We start from the raw sequence: 24192 nt of genomic DNA, 5'->3' as shown, positions 1-24192 counted from the left end.
ATAGCTTATGCCTCTAGACAGTTAAAAGTTCATGAAAAGAACTACCCAACTCATGACTTAGAGTTGACTGTTGTAGTATTCACTTTGAAGATATGACATCATTATTTGTATGGTGTTCATGTTGATGTATTCACTGATCACAAGAGTCTTCAATATGTGTTCACTCAGAAAGAGCTTAATTTCAGACAAAGGAGGTGGTTAGAGTTACTCAAGGACTATGACATGAGTATTCTTTATCACCCAGGTAAGGCTAATATTGTTGTTGATGCCTTAAGCAAGTTGTCTATGGGTAGTACCGCCCATGTTGAGAAAGAGAAGAGAGAGTTAGCAAACGATGTGCATAGGCTTGCACTCTTAGGAGTCTGACTTGTGGATTCCACAGAAGGAGGAATAGTGGTGACGAATAGGGCTGAATCGTCACTAGTGTCAAAAGTGAAAGAAAAGCAAGACCAAGATCCCGTTTTGCTATACTTAAAGGCAAATGTTCATAAGCAAAGAGTATTAGCTTTTAAACAAGGGGGAGATGGTGTATTGAGATATCAAGGTAGATTGTGCGTACCTATGGTGGATGGACTTCAAGAGAGGATCATGGAGGTGGATCATAGCTCCAGATATTCCATTCATCCGAGTTCCACAAATATGTATCGCGATTTGAAAGAAGTGTATTGATGGAATGACATGAAGAAGGGCATTGCAGAGTTTGTTGCTAAGTGTCCAAATTGCCAACAAGTGAAAGTTGAGCACCTTAGGCCCGGTGGTTTGGCACAGAATATAGAACTTCCAGAATGGAAGTGGGAGGTGATTAATATGGACTTCATCACAGGTATACCAAGGTCTCGCAGACAGTACGATTCTATTTGGGTTATTGTCGATAGAATGAAAAAATCAGCCCATTTTTTGCCAGTAAACACTACCCATTCAGCAGAAGATTATGCTAGGTTTATATTCAAGAAGTGGTAAGACTTCATGGAGTCCCAGTCTCCATTATTTCATATAGATGTGCACAATTTACTGCACAGTTCTGGAAATCTTTTCAAAAAGGTTTGGGTTCGAAAGTGAACTTAAGTAATGCCCTTCATCCTCAGACTGATGGGCAAGCAGAGTGCACTATTCAGACCTTAGAGGATATGTTAAGGGCTTGTGTGATTGATTTCAAAGGGGATTGGGATGATCACCTACCTCTCATTGAGTTTGCTTACAACAATAGTTATCACTCTAGCATCCAAATGGCTCCTTATGAAGCTCTTTATGGGAGAAGATGCAGATCTCCTATTGGATGGTTTGAAGTTGGTAAAGCAGGGTTGATAGGACCAGATTTAGTTCACCAAGCTATGGAGAAGGTGAAAGTGATTCAAGGAAGGTTGATAACGGCACAGAGTTGTCAAAAATCCTACACTGATGGTAGGAGAAGGGCATTAGAGTTCGAAGTAGATAATTGGGTATATTTGAAATTTTCACCCATGAAAGGTGTTATGAGGTTTGGTAAGAAGGGAAAGCTTAGTCCCCGATATTGGACCTTATCGAATATCCAAAAGGATTGGCAATGTAGCTTATGAGTTAGGCCTACCACAAGAGTTGGCAACGGTTCATCCGGTATTTCACATCTCTATGTTGAAGAAATGCTTGGGCAATCCTTCATTGATCATATCAACTGAAAATATTGAGATCAAAGATAGCTTATCTTATGAGGAGATTCCGATTCAGATTCTAGACGCCAAGTTCGCAAGTTGAGAACAAAGGAGGTTGCGTCAGCCAAAGTCCTTTGGAGGAACCAATTTATTGAGGAAACTACTTGGAAAGCTGAAGAGGATATGAAGAAGAGATATCCACATTTCTTTGAATCCGAAGAAAAATGCAGACCAAGGTACTAATTTTCTTCTTAGTACTATCTAGATTATGAGTAAGAATGTTGTTTGTTTGCATTTTCTTGTTGGGTGTTTGAACTTGATGTTACTACCCTTAGCTTAGTAAGAGTAAATCTCATTCAAGGACAAATGTTCCCAAGGGGGAGATATTGTAACATCTCGCAACTAGAAAAACTAAAAGGAAGTTTAAAATTTGGAAATAGTTTTAAAAAAAATTTGGAAAGTATAAGGAAATCTGGAAAATTGCAAGTAAGTTAAAGTTGAGTTTTGGTAAACTTCAGATGGCCATAACTACTAAATTAGGATGAGTTAGGTGTAGTTCCAGATATGGTTGGGAAGCTCTTGGAATGATTTTCCAATACCACCAAGTATGCACGATTCTAAGTTCGTATGAGCAAGTTATTCCCTTTGGAAGTTGGGTTGTTAGATTAAGAAAATGTCCAATCCAGAAATATAAGGGGAATTTTAGTCTTTTCGCTGCCCTAGTATACTAATCTGATTTTACGAGTTTAATATGGGCCAATTCAAAACATAGTCAGTTTTAGAACTTGGGATTTCACGCTAGGGCTAAGGAGAAAAGAAAAGAGAAAAAAAGAAGGAGAAAAGGGAAATTCATCAAGATCGATCAAGGAACTTGGTGTTTCGCCAACGATTTACTTCTATCAGGTATGTGAGGCTCTCATAACATTGGGATCATTCTCCCACGTGCCAAGCATATTTATTACAGTTTGGATTCATCCTAAAAGCATTTGAATATTGATGATCTTGATACATATTCTTGAATTCATATATTGTTCTTGAATTAGACTGAGTTGGGAAGTTCCTGAGTTCGTTACGTTGCATTATAGGGTCATTTTGAGTTAGGTTCATCGGTACATTTGTTGGGTATTTGTATCTAAAAGTAATTTGAGAAAAAGAACCCAGTTTGGGTGAATTAGGGTTGGAAAACGAAGAAGAAATTTCGTCAGACTAAATTAAGGGGTGGCCGTGCGTCGCGCGCCTAGTTCCCAGATTTGATCATTTCAGCTTCGCGTTGCGGAGCTGACACGAGGTGTTATGCCTCAAAAGACATTTTCGGAACCAAAATTAAATTATGCATCTGCATCGCGGACCCACCTTCAAATATTGATTTTTGGTATTTTCTAATGTTTAACTATCTAGAATCATTCCTAAACATCATGAGATCTTTCCAACCATAAATTGTCACGCCCCGAGCCTACACCCTGGACGTGGCCGACACTCGAAGGATATTGCTGGCCCCCAAGCAAACCCTTGGCCTGGCTTTCTTAACTCAGCGGAAACTTAACTCGACAACACAACTCAATGCAATGCATGGTTATGAAACAACCTAACTGATAAAATCTGGCCCTAAAGGCAACTCGAGTCCCAAAATAGAATATTTACATATATACATAGATGAGAGACTCAAAACCAACTGACTGACTGTCTATGAAGCCTCTATAATACTGAGATGGATGTTGGGACAGACCCCGCAACATCCTAATAAAACAAAACTAAAAGAAAAACATAACCGAGTCCTCCAGAACACAAAGAGGCTCACCACTGACTCTGGAGTGCTCAACTAGATCCACGACATACTGAATGCTGACCCTGGGTACCTGTGTCTGCATCATCATAAATGCAGGCCAACTGGCATCAGTACATTTAATGTACAAGTATGCAAGCTGGAAAGCTAAACCACAACTTAAGCTTGAAAGGAGTACAAAGGAACTCTTACCTTGGCTTTGTTCAACTCATGAATCACTGAACTCAATATATAAAGCAATAAGACACATGCAATATATAAAGCCTGTAAAATAGTGTAAACAACTTAGTTCGTTAAGGATAAAATGATAACAAACTCAACTTTACTTATATAAAAGTAATATAACTTTAGTGGGAGATTCTTTAACCGACAATCACCACTTTGAGCCCTAGTGGTGATACAATGTTTTACCTCACGTTTCCCAAGGACCATCCTATACCTTGCCATGATATAGTAAGCTAACTTTACTAAGTGGATTCACTAGCTTAATCTTACGAGTTCATCTAAAAAGTATGACCCGTTAACTCCCATGTTGGCGCATGGTTCTTACGGAGAGTTGAGTTAATATGAACTCGTGTCCCCAATTCGGTGCTCAAGACTACTCCCAAAAATACTTAGATCATAAGTGTTTTAAACACATCTTTCTTTATTTGAGATAATTACTCAAAACTTTGCCCGAAGGCTCACTTGGAATCGATGTTCCTTTTTCTTGAAAACTAGCCCAAAGGCTCTTTTGGAATCATAGCCCCTTTCTTACTCAAATGTAAAAACATTTAGAAACTTCTTTGGGAATACATAGTTCCCTAATAATCTTTGAGAAATGAACTCAACTTTAAACTCTTTACTCAACTTGAAACTGTTGACTCTTACTCTTTACTTGACTTGAAACTTGAGCCTTAACATGAAGTAAAAACATTCAATAAAGACTATTGAACAACTTTAAAGACTTAGCTTGACTCACTTCTTTAACTTCTAAACTCAACTCTTAACTTCACTTGACTTGGAAACTAACTCTCCTTGAATTGGAACATGAATTCAAGGTGTTTGATCACGTGTTATGGACGAGTTCTTGACATTTAAACGTACCTTGGAGTGTTGGAAACAACTAGGGAACATAGGTACAATACCTAGGAACATGCATGAGAAAGTGGGGAAAGAATGGGAAGACTTGGCGCTCTTGGCACTCCGAGAGGCGCGGAGCGCCAGACCTCAAACTTCAGAGAGGTCTGGTTGGGGCTCTGGTAGGGGCGGCGCCCCAAGGGCTGGACCTCAAAGTCCCTTTTGGGGCGCACTGGCTGGCGCGACGCCCCAGCCCTTTTCCCCGAACACTCAACTTTTCTCTTCCTTTTCTCCAACTCTAAACCTTCTAAACTTCAAAGCTTTATCCCCCAAACACTTAGAATCATCAAAACCCTTACCATACATTAGATTCAACTCAAAAACACCACCGGAAACATACACCAAACCAACAAGAACTACAACACAACACAACTACAACTTCAACAATTCCAACCAACAACTTCAATCAAACATAATCAATCTTTTCTCGAAATTAAATGAGCTTGGCGTGTGGGGGAAAGAACCAACCTAACACTATGAACTCACATACCTTAATAGGGATCACCCCCNNCAACTTTCAAAGGGCATAACTCACAAACTCAGAAACGAGCAAACTCGATAGCGTTGGAAAGAAAAATCCACAAACTTTGCAACCATAACTGGAACTACACCTAGATCATCCTGAGCTAGGAGTTATAACTGGTTAAATGTTGGCCAAAAATTCATTATTTTCCATACTTAGCCAAATTTTCCAGATTTTTAATTCTTTCCAAACATGAAAATTTCCAATTCTAAGCCTTTTCATAGTTATTTCAAATTGTCGGATGTTACATAAATCTTAATTCTTGAATCCATAATTCAATTCAAGGATCCGTTAAGAGTCAAGTCAAGAGAAGTTAAGGTCAAGGTCAAGAGAAGGCAAGAGTCAAGTTAAGATGAGTTCTTAAAGTTTTCAAAAGTCTTTCACAAATGTTTTTACTTTGTTTTAACACTTAAGCTTTGAGTTCAGTAAGGATGTAAAGCTGAAGTTCTTATCTTCAAAGAAGTATATGGAGACTATGTATTCCCAAAGAGATTTAAATTGTTTTCACATTTAAATAAGAGCGGAAACTGAGATTTCCAAAGAGTCTCCGAGCTAGTTTTCAGAAAAGAGTAATAGCTTTCTAAATGAAGCAAGCAGGGAAACTGAGATTTCCAAGATAGCCTTTGAGCTAAGTTTTTGAGCACTAATCTCAAATTACAGAAGAAGTATGCTTTTAAACATAAAGAGCTAATATATATTGGGAGTAGTATTGAGCACCGATATGGGAGAGAGTTCAGACAACTCACAGCCCCAATAAACCATGTAGCCACCATGGGTAGAAAAGGATCATACTATTTAGATGAACCCTTTTCACAATAGACTAGTAGATCCACTTAGTAGTTCAGGTCCAATACCTTTGGCCGGGTATAGGATGCGCTGGCAGCGTGAGGTAGATCATTGTATCATCACTATAGCTCTTATGTGATGGTTGTCGGTTAGAGAAACTCCCCCAGAAGTTATTGTATTTTATATACACCAGTTATTGTATTTTTACATACATTTCAGAGTTATGTAGCATCCTTGTATATACACATAGTTGACATCATGTTTTTAAATAGCTTTTCTTTATATTGCACTTGTTTTAAACTGCTTTATATTGAAATGAGTTCAGTTAAGTATTCATGAGTTGAGAAGAGCCAAGGTAAGTGTTTCTTTTAGATTCCCTTTCAAGCCTATGTTGTTTTAGCATTCCAACTCGCATACTCGTACATTCAATATACTGATGTCAATTGGCTTGCATTGTCTTATGATGCAAACACATGTACCTAGGATCGGCATTCCTGTGCATCGTTGATCCAGTGAGTAGCTCAGAGTCTGTTGGTGACCCTCCTTGGATTTCGGAGGATCCATTTCATTGTTTTCTAGTTTAGTTCATTAGGATGTGGTGGGGTTTGTCCCAACATCCATCTCAGTTGTTATTAGAGGTTTCATAGACAGTCAGATGTTAGTTCTTTAGTCTTTTTATTGTCATTATTCCATGTTGAGACTTGAGTTTGCCTTAATGGCCAGTTGAATGTTACTTTATAACATTCCAGTTTATTATATGAACTTATCTTTGTTGAGTTTAAGCCTTCCGCTAAATTAAGTAAGTCAGGCCAAGGGTTCGCTTGGGGCCAGAAATGGTCTTCGAGTGCCAGTCTCGCCCAAGGTGTAGGCTCGAGGTGTGACAGGAACGAACCTCAGGCGTCGCCTATTCGTTTTTCACCAGTCTTGAGGCTAAATATAAGTTTTTCACTCCCCAAATCCATTTTTTGATTCGTAAAATGTAATAGAATGGGTGAATATTGATGGGGGAGGTTTTTTATATAGAATCTAAGGTGGACACAACCCTAATTCGAATATTTGGGATCATGGGTTTGACCTAGAGTTCATAGAATTTTTAGTAATTCGGGTAATTAGTGATTGTTTATTGATTCCCGTATTATATTGCTTGTTTGTAGACCAAGAACAAGAGGAACGAATCTAGAAAGGCAAGGATCAAGTTTCTTAGGATTTCAAGCTTGTTTCGAGGTAGGTGATTGTTGTGATTTCATATTGGTGTGATATACGTTTGTAATTGCTTCATTGTGATGCATGTATGTATGTGAATGAAATCTATTGATCACACCTAATCGTAAATGAGCATAATTGAATAATTGAATGCCATGAATCACCTCTTGTTGTATGATTCTGAGAATATATATTGTGATTGTGATTGTGGTTTGTTGAATGGATCGGTTGCCACGTTCCGGCATAAACACGGATCGGTTGCGATGTTTCGGCATAAACATGGGATCGCTTGCCACGTTCTAGCATAAATATGATATCGATTGCCACGTTTCGGCATAAACATTGTATCGAGTACCACGTTCCAATATGCTAACAGTTTGGGTGTGGGTTCCATGAGAGGACCATTGAATTGGGTTGTGTATCTACTTGTGATTATTACGTTCATATCTAATGATAATTGTATTGGAAGACTGTATGTTGCTCTAAATTGATAACCAATGTGTATTATTGAGAATGTGTAATGTTACATTCATCCTGAAAAGATGACTAATATTGTATATGTTCGGTATATGCCAGTTTTATAATTTTGTGGTTACTTGTATGTGTTTCACTTATTGGGATAGCCGCGTGATCCTACCAGTACACTGTGGTTGTGTACTGATATTGCACCTGTTTGTTCTTTGTTGAGTGTAGGGCATCTTGAGGCGGCTATTGATAGACCTCAGTTAGGTGACCATTGACCGTGACCGGATTAAAGGGTGAGCCAGTTCTTTCAGGCTGCCATGGATCTCTCTTGTTTAAGTCCATTCTTTTCGGACTCAGACTATTTATTTAAGGTGTTTGCTTAGTTTTAGGGTTGTGCCCCTTGTTCTTAGACTTGTTGTTAGTTGAGTTTGGTACAACGACTTTTAGGTTCTAGGGGTTGTTCTTCCGCATTAGTTTGGTTAAGTTATTTGTTTAAAAATTGGGTAGTTTATGGGAACTCTGTATTTTTTTTAGTCATTTAAACTTGTTTTCATATCTTTAAATGCTTTAGTTTTTAATAAGTTGTTAGTCTGGGTTATAGTAATGGTTCTCCCACCGGAGGGTTAGTGTAGGTGCCAATTACGGCGATCTAGGTCGTGACAAAGTTGGTATCAGAGCCCTAGGTTTGTTGATCTTGTTGTACCAAAATGAGTCTAGTAGAGTCTTGAGAAACGGTATGATTATGTCTGTACTTTTCTTCGAGATGCTATGGGACTCTAGGAAAAACTCACTTCTTTTTACTCTTTCGTGCTATGACTTGAATCCAATTAGTATCTAGGTGATACAAATTGGTATCTTTCCTCCTTCACTCTATGGTCGGAGCTAGAGCAACAACAGCGGTAACACCATCACTAGCAAGAGAGGATGTGTATAGACTACCGATAGTTGAATAGGGTCACCATTCAGAACAAGTATCCGTTCGCTCGGATAGATGACCTTTTTGACCAATTGCAAGGTGCATCAATTTTCTCTAAGATTGATTTAAGGTCTGGTTACCATCAGTTAAAGATTGAGACGGTTAAGAATTGGGTTCGACCAAGTTCTATGATTGAAAATAGCAGCTTGTGAGGCTCGCTAGCTATTATTGTCGTTTGTGGTATGAGTAGAATCCAATTGGTATCTCCCGATTCCAATTAGTATCTCAACGAAATGAACTAGATGTCGTAGTACCGGCTGAAGGAACACAAGCAAATTAATTGGAATTGAGAAGGTTCCAATTGGTATCTGACCTTAGGAGTCGTAAAAGGCATAGATGATCAGTAACAGTCGTCTATGGAACGAACTAATAAAAGAATTTGGACTTGTCTGCAAGTTGTAACTGCTTGAGTGTTGTGAAACTTGTTGTGAAAAGAAAATCATCACGAGATTAGATGCAAGGGTCTAGATAGATTACGATGTGGTTCGTAAGTGAGAAATATGGACGTGCGTTGCGACCAACTGATAACCATGTGAGAGTATGGGTATACCCTGGGATATGTGTGTGGTAGTGTTGAAATGATGTAAAATGATTCTAAAGTGTGTACTTTGTTGGGTTGATCGGGGGGTAGACAACGATTGTCCTAGCTAAAGAGATTTTCTTAAAAGCCTAGTTATAGCCGGGAAATCTAGGGGAAATATAGAAAAGAGAGGAACCCTAAAAATTGTTGGCAGGGGTTCTGTTTCCGTCAAGACCGCTGGAGAGGGATTTTCCCCGCCAAAGCGAGGCCGCCAGTGCAGGATTCCTCCCACCAAAGCGGGACAAGGCGAGATAGAACCTCAGCCTGATCTCCCATATTTTCCCTAGTCACAATTATGGACCTCAAATCGTACTCGAACTAACCCCCGCGATCTAATTCACTGTTCAACAATTGAATATAAGTTATAATGTGTGTTAAAATTGTGGAGAACCTTGGCATATGAGGAGAAAATCAGCGAGGCCATGGAGGCCGGGGAAATGGTAATACAAGTAGAGGAGTAGTGCAACCAGGCAAGGAGGTTGCCCGTCAAGATGACAGGGATCAGTTTCTATGTTTTTCTGAGTAAGACCGAGTTTATGGTGTGATGCAGTGGTCACAAGTGCTACTCTTGTCTGTGCCCAGATGGCTATTGTTTTGTTTGATCTGGGTTCTACTTATTCGTATGTGTCACTTCAATTTCATTGGGATTTGATGTAGTGTTTGATATACTTGATGCCCCCATCTATGTTTCTACCCAATTGAATAGTCAGTCATAGTCACCCATGTGTATCGTGTTGTCCCATTGTGGTTATGGATTTTCAGATTTGGGTTGATTTTGTTATGCTGGATATGACTTACTTGATATAATCTTAGGCATGACTTGGTTGTCCCCCTATTATATCGGGCTTAATTGTCATACTAAGTCGGTAACTCTATAGATCCCTAGTGGGGAAAGAACAGAGTGGGTAAGGGTGTGCAAGCCTAAGCTAGCTAAGATCATATCCTTCATTCAGGCTAGGAGATTGGTGGGGTGGGGTAGGATTGTTTGGCGTAATTGGCTCATATTCGGGATGTTGAGGTTGAGTCTCCCTCAATTGAGTTTGTTCCTATGGTGCTTGAGTTTAAGGAAGTGTTCCTACGGATTTGTCTGGTATGCCTCCATATAGAGATATAGATTTCTGCATTAACTTGGAAACTGACATTTGCTCCATTTCCATCCATCCGTATCGTATGACTCAAGTAGAATTAAGAGAGCTTAAAGCTAAACTCCAAGGACTTCTTGATAAAGGTTTCATCCGTCCTAGTGTTTCCCCGTGGGGCGCTCCTGTCTTGTTTGTTAAGAAGAATGAGGATAGTATGAGGAATGGTGATTTTGTCATAATCCATAAAGGAGTGGATTGATACCGGAATGACCAACTTATGGATAAGAAAGTTCCATTGAGTATATTTGGGTGATGGAAATTGAAGATTTTAGTAAGAAAGTACGAACCAAGATTGGGTTAGTCCTTTAAATTTGATGAGTATACCTGAGTTTGAGGTGTCGTGTTGATGAAAGGTGGACTTCGTAGTGATAGTCAAGGCTGACTAGGCGTAATGGTAATAAGACTTCGTGATGGATTGTGATGGGATGCAACTATATAATAAGATTATTGGTTAAGCGAATTCTTGTATAGTAATTATGACTTGCGAGTATCTAAGGTCGTGGTTTTCTAATATTGGGTGAGTAACGTGGTTGTATGGAAAGTTTAAGAAATTGTAGGACACCACTCGAATAGAATGTTAAAGAGCTAGAGTTATAATAAAGGAAAATATAGTGGGATGTAGTACAGACTTTAGAGAGAGGGTAGAGCAGGAATATATTATTTGATTTCAAAGGCTAAAGACATATCTTTAGAGGGGTATATAATTGGGTTCAGAGACGCGATTTCATTCATTTTGTTGTTGCTATAGTAATAGTGTTACAAGTTCATCAGATGGGTTAAAAACTATTGAAAAAGGCTTGAGAAAGGATTATGCAGACATTAGCTTGAGCGTGATGATAAGTATTTGTTTTTCTTGAGTTTAGTAATGAGTACGATTGAATTTTTAGCGAAAGGTATTGTAAGATCGATGGAGAGGCGATCAATGATAAGCGAAGATTCATGAATTCATAAAAATCTTCAAGGTATAAGCTAATGTTGATAGATAAGGGGATTGTGTTATACTGTTGAGTTTACAATTCAGAGTTTTCATTCTAAATCTCCATTCATGGTAATAAATTTTGTCAAGGTATGAATTGGCAAGGTGAGAAATGATCAATTGTATCAGGTATTGAACCTTTGAAAGGACTTACACCTGGGTTGAGTCATAAATTTTATTACTATTGATTGTTAAGTACCTAAGAAAGGTTTTCATGTAAAAGTGTTGGTTTAGAGTGAGATAAATGGTCGGAGTGTTTATGATGGTTGCTAGTGTTGTGAGTGTGATTCACTAGCTATGCTCTAGCGTGTTTTCACTTTTGTGGGTGGTTCCCTAGTGGTGGATCAGGGTACCAAATCCTGCGATGTTCTCTTGGTTGAGTGGGAAGATTGAGAAGATTTGTTTATTTTGAATGACATAATTGGTGTTGTCTTGGAGTTGTTAAAGTATTTTAGTGATTCTACATGTACCACTTTGCTTAGGAGAATTTATAAAAGAGCTACCATGCATATTTGTGGTTATCCGGCAATCTTAATTTTCCTTTAGAATTGTGGTTGAATGTGGGAATCTTTGGGTCCAATTCTACTGTTCTTAAGAGGTAATATACAATTACTAAATCTAGCATTTCGATAGTGTTGTTGGAGGGGTTGTATGCTTGGGCATATCCCTCGATGAGTATCTGATTTCTAAAGATTAAATTTGTTACAATTTAAGCTCACGGGAATTTATGTTGTGGGATGGAGATATTGTTAAGAACTATGATTATTTGGGTATTATAAGTGTGTGTTGGTTGATTCAGGTTCACTTCTATTTGTAGTGAGTATTGACTTAGAATTTTATCATGCTTAAGTGCTAAAGGATTCGTCTGGATGATTATGTCAAGGTCCTTGATAACATGTTATAAACGTGTGTACGATCAACTTCGGTGGTTGTTGGGAATCGCTTTAGTTGTAGTTAAGTTTACATACAACAATAATTATCACTCGAGTATTGTGATGACTTCATTGAGGCATTGTGTGGATGGATATGTAGGTATTCAACTGGTTGGTTTGGGGATGAAAACTATATCATAAAGTGAGACTTAGTTGTGTTAGACAAGACCTTCTGCATGAAGAAGAACCGGTTGAAATTCGTGATTGCGATGTCCGGAAGCTAAGGACATGCGAGACAAGTATCCCCTGTTGTTTAGCGATTCAAGTACTACTCTACTCTTGCTTTAGTCAGTCTTCCTTAGTTGATCACTCGGGGATGAGTGATGGGTAAATTGGTATCTATTGTAACGACTTGATTTCTGTCATAAGAGAAAGGACAATGGGGAAAGAATTGGGGCCAGAAAACTTTTTCGTAGTAACTTGAGATTTTCTAGCAGTTCAGATTTGGACGAAATTGGAGTTTGTGAGGTCTAGGGAAATCTAGTAGCAATTGGGTGATATAATTATGATTTTGATTACATGAGTAGTTAGATAGGTCGTTAAGGAATCCGTACGACTTTACGAAATTCAATTCGGGTGAGTAGAACTCCTGGAATCGATCTTAGCGTGAATGTTATTTTTTAGTGTTGTTGGCTGAAGGCGTGTTGTGAAATGGGGGTGTTGAAATTCTTTAAATAGATCACTGGTTTCATGCAAGCCGCTGGAGCAGGATTTCTGCTGCCAGGGCGAGGCCGCTGCAGTGGGGTGAGGGCCGATGTGGTGGGTTCAAAGCGACTTAAGGTCGTCAATAAACCCCTAAACGACCTTATTTGGTACTTTTCTATTTTTAGAGCTAAGGAACAAACCCCAAGTGACTCCTACTCATTTTTCACCATTCTTGAGGCTAAAGGTAAGTTTTTCACTCCCCGAATCCGTTTTTCGATCCGTAGAACGTAATAGAATGGTGAATATTGATGGGGGAGAGTTTTGTTATAGATTGTATGGTGGAAACAACTATAATTTGGATAATTGAGATCATGGGTTTGATCTAGGGTTAATAGAATTGTTAGTAATTCGGGTAATTAGTGATTGTTTATTGATTCTCGTATTATGTTGATTGTTTGTAGACCAAGAACAAGCGGAACGAATCCGAAAAGGAAAGGATCAAGTTTCTTAGGGTTTCAAGCTTGCTTCGAGGTAGGTTATGGTTGTGATTTCATGTTGGTGTGATATATGTTTGTAATTCCTTCATTGTAATGCATGTATGTATGTGAATGAAATCTATTGATCACACTTAATCGTAAATGAGGATAATTGAATAATTGTATGTCATGAATTATCTCTTGTTGTATGATTGTGAGAATATACATTAGGATTGTGATTGTGGTTTGTTGAATGGATCGGTTGCCACATTCCGGCATAAACATAGATCGATTGCAACGTTTCGGCATAAACATGGAATCGGTTGCCACGTTCTGGCATAAATATGGGATCGGTTGCCACGTTCCAACATAAACATTGGATCGGGTACCACATTCCGGTGTGCTAACAATATGGGTGTGGGTTCTATGAGAGGACCATTTAATTGGGTTTCGTGAGAGGACTATTGAATTGTGTTGTGTATCTACTTGTGATAATTACGTTCATATCTAATGATGATTGATATTGGAAGACTGAATGTTGCTCTAAATTGATAACCAATGTGTATTATTGAGAATGTGTGATGCTACATTGATCCTGAAAAGATGACTAATATTGTGTATGTTCGGTATATGTCAGTTTTATAATGTTGTGGTTTCTTTCATGTGTTTCACTTATAGGGATAGCCGCGTGATCCTACTAGTACACTGTGGTTGTGTACTGATACTGCACCTGCTTATTCTTTGTTGAGTACAGGGCATCTTGAGGTGGTTATTGATAGACCTCAGTTAGGTGACTATTGAGCGTGATCGGATTCAAGGGTGAGCCAGTTCTTTCAGGCTGCCATAGATCTCTTTTGTTTAAGTCCATTCTTTTCGGACTCAGACTATTTGTTTAAGGTGTTTGTTTAGTTTTAGGGTTGTGCCCCTTGTTCTTAGACTTGTCGTTAGTAGAGTTTTTGGTACAATGACTTTCAGGTTCTAGAGGTTGTTCTTCCGCATTAGTTTGTTTAAGTTATTTGTTTAAAACTTAGGGAGTTTATGGGAACTCCATATTTCTTTTAGTCATTTAAACATGCTTCTGTGTCTTTAAATGCTTTTGTTTTCATTAAGTTATTTAGTATGGGTTGTAGTAATGGTTCTCCCACCGGAGGGTTAGTGTGGGTGCCAATCACGACGGTCTTAGTCGTGACTTCAAGTAATAGTTCATGACATGTAGTTGTTCGCACATAATCATTTCATTAAATTCGATTCACATTTCACTATTCACATACATGCATGCATACAATGAAGCAATTAACCGACATATGTCACACAAACAGGAAATCAAGTCATCACCTACCTCGAAATAAAGCCTGAATATTCCTAAGACATTTGAGCCTTTCCTTTTGGAAGTCTTTCAGTTTGTTCTTGTTCTATAAACAAGTAATTAACACAAGGATCAATAAACAAGGCCTAATTTACCCGGATTATAATCAAACTATCAATCCAACGCCAAACCCAAAATCCTAGTACTCAACTAGGGCTTTTCCTATCATCAACTTCAGGTCAAAACCCTCAGTAACGATAATTACCCAAGGTTCTAAGTTCTAGGAATTGAAATACGGATTAGGGGAGTAATTTCTTTACCTTTAGCTCTAGAAATCATGGAAAACTGTCAAGAATCGTCCTGGGTCGTCCCTTAGCTCTTAAGAACAAAGTTTTGCATAAAATAACAAAATTGGAGTTTGTCCCTGACTTAATTCGTGACTGGCCCGCCACGGCGGACCCCATCCCGCCACAGTGGCCCCGCCCTGGCGTCATTTATCTTGCCCCAGCGTCTTTCACGGAGATAGAAGCTCGAAATTTGAGTTCCAAGCTCATATTTCACAGCACACCTTCAAACCGAGACTTTCTAATACTATCTTTTAACACCAAGATCAGTTTCGAGGGTTCTACACGCCCGAATTTGATTCTGCAAAGCCGTACGGGCTCCTTAACGTCTTGGCTATCCACTCATGTGCTCAAAATCACAATTAGATCCACATTCATTACCAAATTTCCCTAGACCCCACCTGACTCAGATTTCGTCCAAGTATGGCCTAGGCTAGAAATTTCCAAGTTATTCTAGCCCAAATTCCTTCCCATTGGCTTTTCCATAACATCCGGAACAAGTCGTTACAGTTGTATACAAATATAGGCATGATGATGGAATCACCTACAAAAGTAAACTAAAAGTTTACTAGAATACATGTCGGTTCGCACAACCGGTTGGTCATTTCGGTTAAAATATGATGTAAAAGAAATTGAGAATTCACGTGGCATATGTTGAAGAAATAAATATTCTTCAAGAATTCTCTTGTGCTGCTTCTTCTCATGGTAAAATGATCACTGTACCAACAAAGGTTGGGATTGTATCCTTTGAAATTATTTGGATCATATAAAAATATGAGCATGGGCCCGTTCACCTGCCATGTGGACCACTTACTATTATGATTTAATAGATACATCTATGGTATGGTCACATGTGCGTTTGTTATCAACTTACAGATTGGTTTTGTAAGGTTGTTTGGTCGAGTTGTTAAATTAAGAGCATAGTTTCAAAGTATAAAATTATGTTGATAATGCTGGTTGGTTTAGCAAAAACTGTATTCCTCCAATTATAAATAGCCCATTGATTATGAGAACAAATCTAACAAATAAAATTTGGTAAAAGATGAGTTTATTTAACATGTATGCATCAAGCCAACAAGGTTCTCCCATCACAATTGGTTCAGGGTCAGGACCCAAATAATTTCATCTAAAAATTTGATGTGTGCACATCTGATTTTATTGCTCTACCATGCACAAAGATGAATCCCCAAAATGAGTTTGGGGGTAAATGTCAGATTTCTTAACATTAGCGGGAGATATAATTAGCAGCTGAAAATTATGCGTGGGGTGAATTATCTAGATCCTTGTTAAAAATGTAAACTTGAAGTTCAAGAAATAATTTATTTGCAAAATATTGCAAATAATTTACCAGAGGTATTTACTGACCAAATATTGTAATTAAGCTGCAAGTGTTTCAATAAATGGTCTTTGAAGGATAGAGTCTATGGTACACCAAAAGTGTGATAGACCAACCAATTCCAAACATAAAACTCTTTAAGGAAGTAGAGTTGCAAATTATCAAAATGATCATTAAAAGGAGGCAATTGTTTTTAAAAAGCACAATAATGACATAACACTTCATAATACCTTGAAAAAAGTTTTAGGTACCTGAAAATAATGAAAAATGTTAGTGTTAGAAGCTAAAGAAAAACATATGCCAAAAGAAGAAAAAAGAGAGAAAAATTTATTAAGCTGAAGGAAGAAATATTTAAATAGAAGAAACTCCTAACAATTTGCAGTAAATAATGCAGTAACTGCAAAACATAATCTTCCTAATAACTAGGAACTAAGTCTACCAACAAATACATGCCTAAAGACTAGGATACTCATAACTGAAAAACTAAAACAAAAGATATATTTCTCCTGAAAACAGAAAACACATCAGCAGTCTTGTCATCATGCCAACTCAACATAAATTAACGGCTCATGAGGAAGATTTCAACAAAAAATGAAGAGATCTCGGTAAGTTATGTCATATTAGAGTAGAGTCAAATGACCGTCGACGGTATCTTTATTAAGATGTAGCACTTAATGCTATAAATGGTGACTAGGATCTTGAATTCAAATTTGTCATATAATATGGACAGATAAATGATTGGCCAAATAAAGTGCACTATTCAAGTATACTTTGTTTCACTGAGAAAGGTGATGTTTTTTGAAAAAGTGATGCTTTTGAACTTATAGTTCATAGATAAAAATATAATGTTAGTTGGGTACAAATGAATCATTGTGTGAAAGTATAACCGTAAAATATAAAATATGGTATCTGCCTCGGGGCATAAAGATTTTTCGCAAAAGTTCTTACATTATTAAATAGAGATATATTCTCCAGTGGTGGATGCAATGAGAATTGTTTCAGTCTGGCAATAGATGAAATACTTAAATATCTATAATGAATGATTATTATGTCTAACTAGATGATGAAGGTTATATGAAAATATTTGAAGGATTTAAAAGGTTTCAAAGAAATTCCATCAAGTACCCATTGGTTCTGAGATTGCTTAACACATAGAAAAAATCTTTTCGATCTCATAAGAATGATTAGAAAATATCATGTATTAGTGCAATTGGTGCACTTAAAGATTGTTGGTTATGCAAATGCTAGAAGATTATTTGATCAATATAACAAAAATTATGTGAAGAGATCAGCATATTATCATTCAAGTTATGCCAAGAAACTAACAAAGCAAGTGACTCAACACATAGAAGATGCATGATTTTATTTGAGAACAAAGGACGAGTTTCAATAAAATTGAAATGATCAATCTCTGAGTCAATTTTTTTAATTATGTAAATGCAGAATATTTATTTGATCCACACAAAGCTTGATCGTAAATGAGATATTTGTTTACATGTGGAAGCACAACAATATCTTGGTAGTCAAAGAATCAAACACTAGTAACCACTTCTTCAAAATCATGCAGAAATAATATTGATCTATGAAGTAAGTCGGGAGTGTGTTTGGCTGGATTCATGACTTGCCATATTAAGGAAATATGTGATTTTCCTTTGGAAAGGGATATTCCAACCGCCATTTACAAAAATAATGTATAGCTCGATTGATGGAATGATACAAAAAAAGGAGACCGGACAAAATATATTTCAAATTTTTTTCACACATGATCTTCAACAAAATGGTGAGATAGACGTTCAAAGACCCGTTCAAGCTATAATATTGTAAAATTATTCACTAAGGCTTGTCAACATCAATATTTGAGAAGTTGAGATATAAGATTGTAATGCATTGTTTCTGAGATATCAAGTAATTTTTTCATCAGAGGGAGTAAATACATGTTGCACTCTTTTTTAATGAGGCAACAACCAAGGCGTATTACAAGATATACGTACTCTTTTTCCTTCACTAGAATTTTTCCCACATGGTTTTTCCTTATAAGGTTTTAATGAGGCATATTATCAGACATTCAAGAGAGAGAGTGTTGTAATATATTTATGAGGATGTCCATAACTTCAAGGTGTAATTACATCATAATGTGTAGTAACTCTCAAACCTCCATAACCTTCCCCCTTGATATTCCTCCATAACTTACATGGTTACTGTCTCCATAACTTTCATGGTTAATGTCATGTTTATAACTAACATTTTGTATGCCTCTATGTAATACTATAAATAGAGGCATCAGAGTTCATATTCGATACACTTGAATATTTGGTTATCAATTGAATATTTGGAAGAATAAGAAAAGCTTTCTTCTCTTGTCTCCCTATTTCTATTGCTTTCATCTTCTATATTTCTTGTCTTATTTTGCTTTAGTTTTATAACAAAATTTTAAATTTTAGTCCGTGTGATACTTTTAAACCATTTATTTGATGAGTAGGAGCTAAGAGAGTAAAATTAGAATTTTATTTAATTTACTTTGATGAGTAGGAGCGTAGAGGGTGCATTTAAATTTAATTTAAGTTAATTTATTAAATAGAAACCAAGTAAATTTCAAATTTTAATTCTTGTGGTATTTTCTTAATCATTTCATATAGAAAGTAATTTACATCTAGATTGTTCTTAAAAATGAGATTATTCTTAAATATGGATTATCAATACAAATTTAATATAATACATGAATAATTAAATGATTTAATAATTAATAAATATTAAATTTGTGAAATCTTCAAATTCAAAATATAAAGAATGACTATTTCAATTAATTAAAAATTGAAGGTTCTTCATAAAATATTATAGGGATTAGTATCACTATTTTTTTATATTAAAGGAGGTAAAAACAAATATAGTATGTATTACGTAATAACATAAAGTCAAAATGATTTAAAAAATATTTTTGACTCTTCTAAATACTTATTTTACTATAAATTCAAGAAGTTTGACCAAAATATGGAGGGCCAAATTTGAAAGTCAACCCACTTATACAAAGGATATCTAAGAAGAGATCCAAAATATTCTACTACCATTTATGAAAAACTAATAAGAAGATATCCAAAATATTCTACTACCATTTATGAAAAATTACTTATTAAACATGAGTTCATTCTTACCAAACAATATGGTAATTGATCACTATAAATATACTCGTGGTATCAATATTCTACATACATCATACTTTCTTGAATTCTCAAAGTAGAAATTTTGTCATGGAGAAACAGATCAAGATCACTAACATAGAAAAGATGTTGAAAACTCCCATTAAAAAATTGATCTAAGAGTATAAATTTTAATGGAAATAAACAGATTAACATAAAAAGAACCCCAAAACAAACAAAAACATAAAAAGATGACTCTTAGAATGATTGAAACAAACAAGAACTTGACTTTTATTTCTTTACAAAAAAAACTAGAGATTTGATGCAATAACTTACAGTGAAGTTGATAACTTGTTCATTTGAGAATAGAAATGAAAGAGGATTGGAGGCAAAGGGAGAGTAAAGAAATTTGTATGTATAGGAAAATTCTCAAGATTATGGTAATACATTATGTCTTGATAAGTAGGATCCGAGAGGATTAATAATCTTCCTCTTTCTTCACAAAATTTTATTTGATTTAATTTGATGAATAGGAGTCAAAAATGATAAATTTGTTGTAAAAATCTTTATGTGGATGTCCATAACTTCAACATGTAATGACATTGTAATATATAGTAACTCTCAAACCTCCATAACATTCCCCCTTGATATTCCTTTATAACTTACATGGTTAATGTCTCCATTACATTCATGGTTAATATCATGTTTATGACAAACCTTTTGTATGCCTCTATGTAATATATATAAATAGAGGCATTAGAGTTCATATTGGATACATTTGAAGATTTGATGAACACTTGAATAGAATAAGAAAAGCTTTCATCTCTTGTCTCCCAATTTCTATCGCTTTCAACTTCTATATTTCTTGTCTTATTTTGCTTTAGTTTTGCAACACGTTATCAGCATAAGTCTCTAATATTATTTTCGTGATTACTTTTAAGTTCTTCTCGTAAAAGAAGAAAATATAATATTTACTATTAGGGTTGGTCATGGTTATGGTTATAAAACCAAACCGAACCGCAATCCGAACCAAACCGATTAAAAAGACCGATATTTAGTATGATTTGGTTAGGTTGGGTTTTAAATTTTGAAAAACCGATATTATTTGGTTTGGTTTTGATTTTACTAAAAATTAACCGCAAAAATAACCAAACCAAACCAAGAAGTTACATATATAAATTTTATAATTATTTATAAATAAAATATAAGTATTTTGATAAATTTTAGTTAACTTAAGTCTTTAATTTTACTATATTCTGAAGCCTTACACTTAAAATTTAGCCAACTATTAAAACCTTAAGTCCAAATCTCTCAATATTCATTCCTTTAAAGAACACACTTTCTCTGTTTTTTATAAAATTTTCTAACACAACATTGAATAATTTAAAGCTCAAGCTAAAGAAGATGGTAATTGATTAGTTTTGACTATGAAATATTGGTTTTTTTAAAAGTAATTTCTCAATATTTTAAGGTGTAATTTTATTGAAAAGTCTATTTATAAGATGTTGAGATCTCCAAAATATTGAACCAACTTTATGGTATTGACAATGAGTTTTTTTAGTTTTTGAAACTTGGTACATTGGATGAATCACTTTGCTCGTGTAATAACTTATTTGTGAATTATTCATGTACTAAGTGTTAGTTTCTATCAAGATGTGTATGTTCTCAACAAACTTATTACTTTCAAACCAAAAAAAACCGAAAAAACCTAACCAAACCGAACTGAACCGACAATAACCAAATCGACGGTTATTTTTTTTATTTGGTTTGGTTTGGTTTTAGAAAATTAAAAACCGATTTAAATTGGTTTGGTTTTGATTTTAACTAATAACTGATCCAAACCGAACCATGAACACCTCTATTTATTGTCATCTCATGGGTACTGCTGTGAATAGTATCTCAAAGCTTAAGATGTTGTGCAGTGCAAATTACATGACATAAATCATGTAGTATGTTTCAATTTTCCTCTTGTTGATTTATGATTTTTTTTGTCATCCCGTTTCATGTTAAAATTTATGGATAAATTATAACTTTCAATTGATGATATGAATATTTGTTGTAAACTATAAATTTAAATTTCAAAATAAAATAATGGTGATACATTTTTGAGGTACTCGTTAAAAAATAGGAATAAATTGTAAAGGAATATAGTAAATGACAAAGTTGATCACTAGTGAATTCATTTTGGAGTTGACAAATGCAATCAATTATTTTTTGTGTATGTTTGTCTACATTTAATCTATTTATTATTTATGGTGAAAACTGTTTAGCATCTTAGTGTGTCAATAAGTTGATGATTCACTTAAAAAGTTTGGTGCGTTGAATATTATTTTTATTGGAGGATAATAATAGACTATAAATAGTTTGTTGCTCCTCCGATTCCTTGATTATATTTCATATGTTATTGAAATTTAATTTTGTAAATAATTTACAAAGTGGGGTAATATTTTAAAGGTTTGAAGGGGAGTTCAAGTACACTTGGCCTATTATATCATTGTTTAAGGATAAGACAATAGATTTAAATCTTATCGCACTAAAAAGGGGTAAAAGATTGGATTCAAGTCTTGATATACCATGAGAACAAGATGTTGAGTTCATGTCCCATTAATTTATGGCATAATAATTATTTATAAGGGTAAGACATTGGGTTTTATGTCCTAATGCACCATAGTGATGATATGGGGATGACTAACACAAACTAATATATTTTTGACTAAAAGTCACGAAATCTGCCCAATAAATTTGCTTCATTCTCTTATGTGAATGTGGTAGCAATGCATAATATGTTTGAAAGATGACAAGTGATTGAATGTTTGAATATTAGTGTGGTCAAATGTTAATGGTCATCATTGAGGTAATTAAAAGGAAGAACATTATGGGTTCTTAAGATGGTCCTTCAAATGTGATGGTATTTTTTAGTCGTCAAAATGGTATAAAAGGTTATTGGGCACATTGTTGTTGGTGCAATCCAATTTGAAATTTTTTGTAATTCCTCCATCAAATTAAAGGAATACAAAATGGTAGTACATTTGACCTTTTAAAGTGATGATGAGGCGAGTCACATAAATTTGGTAATGTCAAAGCATAACAATGAGTTTCTAATAAAAACTTATGGAGAATGTATAAATGGTTATGGTCCATTTCTTGAAGAAAATGTGACTTGTGTTCATATGGATAAGGACATGTTCATGTATGGTTGGATAAATGTGACATCTCATCTCTACCTGAGATTTGTGAGAATAAAAAAAAAATAAAAAATACTTCGACATAAATGGTTATTTGGTCACCTACTTTGTGTACATCACAAATATTGTGGTATATTTTTTTATGAACTACCAAAGGAAAAAATAAAGAAATAATTCTTTGCTATAAAGGTTGTGGCCATGACCAAAATAAATATTGTTGTGTGGCGACACAAATTTGTCGTTGGTTGTCAAGAAACTAGTCTTGCCCGTGGTAATTTTAACTATGACAATAGTAATAATTTGCCCTCTTGAAGGAGACGGTCACCATAAGAATGGTGTTGAAAAATTTGTGGGAGTACACAAAATCAATTGAGAATTTTGAAAAGGCTAATTTGCTACTATCCGGAGGAATGAAATTGTCCATAATATGGGGGCTATAGTAAGTCTCAGAAGAAACTTTTTAAGTTTTGAAGGAATTGAAAAGAAAAAAATTATTATATTAAGACTATAAATTATGAGAAGATTTAATATCTTCAGATTACTACAACCGAAAAGGATTATAAATATTTATTTGTTGTTGTCACGACTCAGCCCGCCGTGATTGTCACCCACACTAACCCTCCGGTGGGAGAACCATTATTACAACCCAACCAAGCAACTTACCGAAAAACTAAACATTTAAAGATACGGAAGCAGGTTTAAATGATGGATAAAAATGGAGTTCCCATAAACTCCAAAGGTTTTAAATAAACAATTAAACAATCTATTGCGGAAGTCAACCCCTAGAACCTGAAAGTCATCGTACCAAAACTCTAATAATCAACAAGTCTAAGAAAAAAGGGGTGCAACCCCGAAACTAAACATACGAATAAATCTAACCATAGAGTTTGAGTCCGAAAAGAATGGACTAAACAATAGAGGATCGATGGCAGCCTGAAAGAATTGGCTCACCCTTGAATCCGGTCTCGATCAGTGATCTCCTAACTGAGGTCTTTCAGTAGCCACCTGAAGATGCCCTGTACTCAACAAAGAATGAGCAAGTGTAGTATCATTACACAACCACAGTGTACTGGTAGGATCACACCGCTACTCCAGTAAGCACAATATACACAAGCAATTCCAACACAGTAAACACACATATACCAAATGCACAATTTATTTATCATTTTAGGAGCAACATACAATTTCCCAATATCAATGGCAATTAGATATGAACGTAATTAATCACAAGTGGTCCTCTCATGGAACCCACACCCAAACTGTTAGTGAGTCGGAACGTGACATCCGATCCAATGTATGTGTCGCAACCTGACACCCAATCTAATATATGTGTCGGAACATGACACCTGATCCAATAAGCACAACCACAATCACAACCACACCTTAATGAATAAATAGTACATATAGTCACATGGTCAAGTAACAGTTCATGGCATGTAGTTGTTCGCACATAATCATTTATTAACTTCAATTCACATTTCACTATTCACATACATGCATGCATACAATGAAGTAGTTAACCTGCATATATCACACAAACAGGAAATCAAACCATCACCTACCTTGAAATCAAGCCTGAATACTCCAAAGACACTTGATCCTTCTCTTTCCAAAGTCTTTCAGCTTGTTATTGGTCTATAAACAAGTAATTAA

At 35.6% G+C, this 24192-nt stretch overlaps 1 pseudogene; it reads left to right on the top strand.

Moving 5' to 3' along the window:
* LOC125869877 (uncharacterized) overlaps positions 1-24192 on the top strand; it is a 40535-nt pseudogene that overhangs the window by 3643 nt on the left and 12700 nt on the right.

The sequence above is a fragment of the Solanum stenotomum genome, chromosome 1 (assembly GCF_019186545.1).
Source record: "Solanum stenotomum isolate F172 chromosome 1, ASM1918654v1, whole genome shotgun sequence".
Lineage (NCBI taxonomy): Eukaryota > Viridiplantae > Streptophyta > Magnoliopsida > Solanales > Solanaceae > Solanum > Solanum stenotomum.
This window is presented reverse-complemented; position numbering and strand designations above follow the sequence as displayed.